Source organism: Panthera tigris, chromosome B1 (assembly GCF_018350195.1).
Source record: "Panthera tigris isolate Pti1 chromosome B1, P.tigris_Pti1_mat1.1, whole genome shotgun sequence".
Lineage (NCBI taxonomy): Eukaryota > Metazoa > Chordata > Mammalia > Carnivora > Felidae > Panthera > Panthera tigris.
This window is the reverse complement of record NC_056663.1, coordinates 88,373,908-88,380,939: the sequence shown is the minus strand read 5'-3', so window position 1 is coordinate 88,380,939 and position 7,032 is coordinate 88,373,908. Positions and strand designations below refer to the sequence as shown.

Sequence of the window (7,032 nt, the reverse complement as noted above, 5' to 3'; positions counted from 1 at the left end):
GTTGGGTATGCAGAAGGTCAGGGTAAGATATTGCTGAGTTTTTGTCTTAACTCCATCAATACCATTTGCATTTATTTATTTATTTATTTATTTTAAAACTATGTGTATCACTTTGATCTATTTTTGATAAGTTTTAAAAAAAATGACCTAACTTTTAATGGCACTTTATTTATTGTAGATGAGATTCGGTAAAAATGGTGTTAAACTAACAGTTCTGAATATTTAAAAATTGATAAATTTCATTATATTGCTTTCAGAAGAGAATAATTAAGATATCTAGAAAATACTTTTGTTAATGTTTTAATATTTCAGGTTATTTCTATATTATAAAATGTAATTTATCATTTTTCTGAAGTTAAAAAATATATAACTATATAATAAAGTCCACCTACAAACATTCTTCTTGGGTTCTTTTAAAAAATTTTTTTTAACATTTATTTATTTTTGAGAGACAGAGAGAGACAGAGCCTGAGCAGGGGAGGGGCAGAGAAAGAGGGAAACAGAATCGGAAGCAGGCTCCAGGCTCCCAGTTGTAGGCACAGAGCCTAACACGGGGCTTAAACTCACAAACCGCGAGCTCATGACCTGAGTGAAGTCAGACAGTTAACCGACTGAGCCACCTGGTGCCTCTCTTCCTGGGTTCTTTTCCAGAACTTTTCTTTTTTCACTTCTGTAAACTTAATAGTTATAACAGTTCAGCTTTTGAATCTTAAAAACCCAGAAAATAATAAAACAATTAATAATGGGAGTTGACATTATTAATTGAGCATGATGAGTAAGGCATTATGCTAACAGTTTTGCATGCATCATCTCATTTATTAATCACAATAGCTTTCTCATTTAGGAATTCTTATGACCTCTGTTTTTTACAAAAAAAGGAAGTAGAGGTTAAAGAGGCAAAGTGACTTGCTCAAGATTTATTTTTCACTGAGTTAATAAATATTTATTATGCAGGCACTATTCTAGATGTTTGGTACATATGAATGGAAACACAAAACAAAATAAAAAAATTTTGCCATCATGGGGACTTGCATTCCATTCAGTGGGTATAGTAGTTAAAAAAAATAAGTCAAATAAATAAAGTTTATAATTTTTTATAAGATGATAAATACCACAAAGAATATATATAGCATAAAGCTGATTGGTAGGGCAATTGCAATTTTAAACATGGCAGTCATGGCAGGCCTCATTGAGAAGATGTCATTTAAACAACCTTCAAAGGATGTGAAGATAGCCAAGTGACTATCTGCATTAAGGTCACTGAAGATGGAGGGATAACTAGAGGAAAAGATTTAAGATAAGATCATGAGGTGAAAGGTGTGGAGAAGATAGGAAAATTGCAAATAATGTAGGGTCCCATTGACCATTATAAAGATTTTGACTTTCACTAAAAGTGTAACAGGAAAAATGAGGAACAAAACTGTGACTTTACCTGAGTGTATGAGGTCACTCTCAACAAGGAAGACACATCTCATCTGGGCCTGGAAGTGTTAGTAAAAGCCCATTCACCACAATCTCTAGAGAAAGGAATGTAGGCAGAGTTGAGAGGAAATAACATGTCAAAGTTATCAAAACATGACTAGATGGAATGTGAGGAACAGGATTTCTGTACAAGAAAAATCAGAAACCAAGATGGAACAGATATGGAATATTTGATAACATACAAAGATTTACAAGTTTGTTTTGTAGGATGCTGGGCACCAAAAACAGGTTTTTAAACAGGTTCAGTTCAGGTGTCCCTTTTAAACTTATTCTGTCTAAAAAAAATTAACAAAATTGGTTCTTAAAGTAAGGATCAAATGTTTTTCGGGAAGATCCTTCTGATGGTACCATGGAGGATACACTACATAATTATTTTTTTTTAAAAATAGTGGAAGAAAAACTGTCATGGAAAATTCATGGTGCTACCACTGAAGAGTGGTTCGAAGCCGTAAAGAGTGGCAGAGAAAGTTCCAGGACTACTTAGCAGTCAAGCGAAAACTCAAGTGTCAAAACACTAAGCCTTATCTAAAAGTCAAGAGTAATTGTCTGAATCCTAGACCTTCTAAATCTACTATCGTGCCCAGAAAGGATGTTACCAATCATGTTGCTTTGCCTATCAAAGCTACAAGACCCATCAGCATTAAACTCCAGCCCAGGCCTGCCAATATCACAGGATCCCAGAAGCCAGAGTTGGAGCCATCAAAACTTCTAGGCAAAAGGCTGACTTCAGGAAGTATTTGTTCTAACTCAAAGAGTAAGCTTTCCAGCAACAGTCAGCAAAAGCATGAAGCTGGATCATACATAACCAAAGAACTGTGTAGAAAAACTGTGGGATCACTTAATATAAAAGAACTGAAAACTGCAAAGCAGCAGGTAGCAGATCAAGGAAATGCTAAATGCACAGACCCTGTAGACAATAATCATGTTTGAAATGAATCCTTGGGTAGCTTTCTGAAACTGATGAACAAGGAAAATTTGCCCCAAACTTTACCAGATTCTGAAAGGAAGCTGAATTCTGAATTGTGGACAATAGGTAAGTCAAAGACTAAGTCTTATAATGAAACCTAAAGTAGTTTGACTCCTAAAGAAACCTTGGGCAAAAGTTCAGGGAATAGTGCTATTCTGAAAGACTTAATAAACAATTTGTTGGAGAAACACAAATTAAGATTCCACCAGTAAAGTCACAGCCACTTTCTAGAGGAACAAATCTTTCAAGACCAGGAGAAAAATTCCCAAGTGCAGTTCCCTCTCACTAGTTCAGAACCTTGGTAGGACTGAAGCATCAAATAAACCTGTCGTCAAGGACATAAAAGTTATAAGGGTTAATAAGGATAAATATGAAAGACCAAATGAAACTAAGTTACAGTCACCCACTGGTACTGAACAGAAAGTACAACAAACCAAACCCTGGACATGCCCCAGTGTGCTTCTGGGAGGCTATAACAACAGACGTCCAAACATTAAGCAAGATCAGAAATCCACTCAACCTTGTTTTAGACGTCAGACATCAAGTGCACTGCCCAAGGCAAAACCCATAATCCAAAGGCCCAACTTGACACTTCGTAGTTTGAATTCAGTCATCCCAAGCACCCTAACATAACAGTAAATGGAACCAATGGGAATAAATGCAGCAACAGCTATCAAGAAAATGCACAGACTTTGGACTCTGAGTTGAAAAAGACTCTTTCCCAGAACCATTTTCTCAATATGATACCTTCCCAAACTCAGGCTGGTGACAAAACCATAAATGAAAGAAAAGTCCCAAACTAATCCATTTATTAAGAAGAACACAGCAGAGAATCAAAGGAAACAACTGGAAGCATGTCTGAAATCTAAGGGGAAAATCTATAAATAGCATCCTTTGGAACTTAAAACAAAAATAGAAATAATAGAGGAAATGAATATTTCATTTTGGAAGAGTATGGAAAGAGAAGATGAAGAAAAGAAAGCACAACTTGAATGATCCTATAAAATTAACAACACTTTCACATTATGTCTGCAGTTCACTGAAGGGAGTGTACTTTCTAATGATATACTTACCATATTGTCCCATATTCCTGAGGCCAAAAAATTTGCTAAATTCTGGATCTGCAAAACCAAGTTGTTGGCAAATAATGATACCTTTGATTTTATTGGGCCGTACAAAGAGGGCATTAGAAATAGGGCAACAACTATACAAGAGTCATGAGAATTTGTTCTTAATATTTTGTAAAGCCCAAACAGAATCACTGAAGAAGTTACCTTTGACTCTTTAGTTACTAAAACAAATACAACATCAATAGAGTAGCTGGCCAATAAGACAGAATCTGAAAAGTCTTGTCTTTCTCTAAAAGAGGACGGTTTACAGCCACTTCCCTAATAACCACGGCAGAACAGGACAATCATCCTGGGATCACATTAGAGATTGTCCTGATCCCTAGAATAAGTGCAATGCCAGAAGTACAAGGCATGAAGCTCATCGCTCCATCACTCCTGAACAGTGTTTAGGAAGGATTGCGAGAGCTGTGTCCTGCTACATAGAAATGCAGCAGGAACAGGATTTAGTAGTGGCTTCTCTTAATGAGCTACCAGAAGTGGAAGGAAAAGAGTGTTTTATTTTCCATAAAAATGAGGCTTTGCCTATAACATTAGGATTTAAAATCCTTGAGTCATAAATTCCTTTTTTCTTATCTTTTTTTTTTAATTTTTTTTAACGTTTATTTATTTTTGAGACAGAGAGAGACAGAGCATGAACGGGGGAGGGGCAGAGAGAGAGGGAGACACAGAATCCGAAACAGGCTCCAGGCTCTGAGCTGTCAGCACAGAGCCCGACTCGGGGCTCGAACTCACGGACCATAAGATCATGACCTGAGCCGAAGTCGGACGCTTAACCGACCAAGCCACCCAGGGGACCGCCATTTTTTTTTTTTTTTTTTTTTTTTTTTTTTGAGAAAAAGAGAAAGAGAGAGAGCAGGTGAGTGGCAAAGCGAGAGAGAGACAGAGAGCATCTTAAGCAGTCTCCACACACAGCACGAGCCCAACTGGGCTTGATCTTGCAACCACGAGAGTATGACCCAATCTGAAATCAAGAGTCAGGAGCTTAACCAGCTGAGCCACTGAGGTGTCCTTTAATTTTCTTTTATTGTGTAAATATAAAGTATATAAAAACTCAGCCAACATGGCTAAAATTTAAAAATTTTAGCTTTTGTAATATTTAAGTATTATCTAAAACAAAAAAATATGAAATTTTGTTAATTCTATTTAAAAAAATAGCATGCATTATTCTATGGTTTTAAGCACAGTTCCATGGCAACCCAGAGCAGGAACCAATTAACTCCCTATGGTAGGCAGGAATGACACATAGGAGTTGGTCCTCCAATGACTAATAAGAATTGCATGGGCGATGAAGAAGAACGTTTCCACACAGCAGACAACACGAGGCTTAAAAACAAAAACTAGATGAACAACTCTGTTAAAATAAAAAAAAAATTACCTATAGTAGAAAAACACACAAATTAAAACATACTTCACAAACTACAAATTTACCACAAATTTTGCTTGTATTTAAGTTATTATGGATATGGCTTCCATCAGTGAGCAAATTTTTTATTATGATTATGATTATGAATTGTTAATCATTTATTTTATTTATTTTGAGGGAGAGAGAGCACAAGCAGAGGAGGGGCAGAGAGAGAAGGAGAGAGAGAGAGAGAGAGAGAGAGAGAGAGAGAGAGAATCCTAAGCAGTCTCTGAATTGTCAGTGCTGAGCCTGATGCAGGACTCGAACTCACAACCTGGGAGAGATCATGACCTGAGCCAAAATCAAGAGTCAGACACTTATCTGACTGAGACACCCAGGTGCCCCAGTGAGCACATTTTCTAGTATTTATATAAACTTTTCTGATTATTATTTGAAAATTTAGAATTTTGAATTTGGTAACCTTTATTGTTCCTTTCAGTTCCATGAGCCTATGAAATACCAAAAATAAAATTGTATATAGATCTTCCTCAACTTACATTAGGGTTATATCCCAAGAAACCCATACATAGTAAGTGAAAGTACCCAAAGTCAAAAATGCATTTATTATACCTTACCTATTGAACACCATACTGAGCCTAATCTACTTTAAATTGTGCTTAGAACAGTTAGCATTCACCTATAGTTAGGCAAAATAATCTAATGCAAAACTTATTTTATCAAATGTTGGTGCGCCTGGGTGGCTCAGGTCGTTGAGCATCTAACCTCGGCTCAGGTCATGATCTCGTAGTCGGTGAGTTCGAGCCCCCCGTTGGGCTCTGTACTGACAGCTCGGAGCCTGGAGCCTGCTTCATATTCTGTCTGTCTTTCTCCCTCTGTCTCTCCCCCACCCATGCTCACTCTCTCTCTCTCTCTCTTTCTCTCTGTCAAAAATAAACATTAAAAAATTAAAAAAATAATTAAGTATTGAATATCTCATGTAATCTGTTAAATACCATACTGAAAGTGAAACACATAGTGGGTATGGAAGCTTCTAAGTGTCCTGGTTGCTTACCATCATGATCACATAGCTGGCTGGGTTTTGAACTTCATTGCCACTGCCCAGCATCATGAGAAAGCACCAAATGTTACTAGCCCACAAAAATATCAAAATTTAAAATTTGAAGGATAATTTCTACTGAACGTGTATCATTTTTTCACCATAATAAAGTAAAAAAAAATGTAAGTTGAACCATCATAAGTCATCGACCATGTGTACATGTATTTTTATTTTGCTAACCTCCAAATCATTTTTATCATTTATACTAGTTAGTTTTTTTCTAAAGCAGAGTCTGACTTGTAGTAGATGTGATTTTGTACTATAAAACCAACATAAAGGGTTTTCTACGTATTCAAATAATCAAATAAATATAAATGCTACATACTGCAATTACTTTTAAGTTTCCAAAAACCTCAAACTTACAGGTGACCTTTAAATTCTTCATTAAATAAATCATTTTTTTGTGAGTCTCCCACGAAATTATTTGTTCTCAGTATGACAACTTCCTTTCTGTCACTAATACATGCATGAGCTAGTTTTCCCACAAGTGGAGAGATATAAAAACTTGTTCAAATATGATGTTACTCAGTAAGGGGTAATGTAAAATCTGAAAGTACCCTGTCTCTTTAGTCTTCCACTGTTATGTATTTCTTTAATTGAAAGACATTAAATAGAGCTTCAGCAGGGGAGAATGAAATAAAATAGTGATTCTTTTGCAATTGGTGGAAAACAGTATAATAACCATATATGAGTCTTACACAATTCTTTAGTATATTTCTTTTCAAAGGACATTCTCAGTGCATGTTCACACTTTGATTTTGAATTGAGTTTCTGGATGTGAATCTTTCAATGATGTTCATCAAAGTGCAATCTGTCTCAATCTTTTCCAGTATGCTAGGTAATTATATTAATTATCCCAGTATACACTGAAAATGCTTTTATTAATATGACCTCTGTATATAACACTAATAATTTCATTTTTCTTTTATGTATTTATTTATTTTGAGAGAGAGAGAGAGAGAGAGAGAGAGAGGAGAGAGTGGATGTACAAACA

The 7,032-nt window shown here is 35.8% G+C and overlaps 1 pseudogene; it reads left to right on the top strand.

Annotated features, from left to right (window-relative positions):
* Positions 1-1,167: 1,167 nt before the first annotated feature.
* On the top strand, positions 1,168-4,136 carry LOC102955163 (annotated as a pseudogene).
* The last annotated feature ends 2,896 nt before the right edge of the window (positions 4,137-7,032 follow it).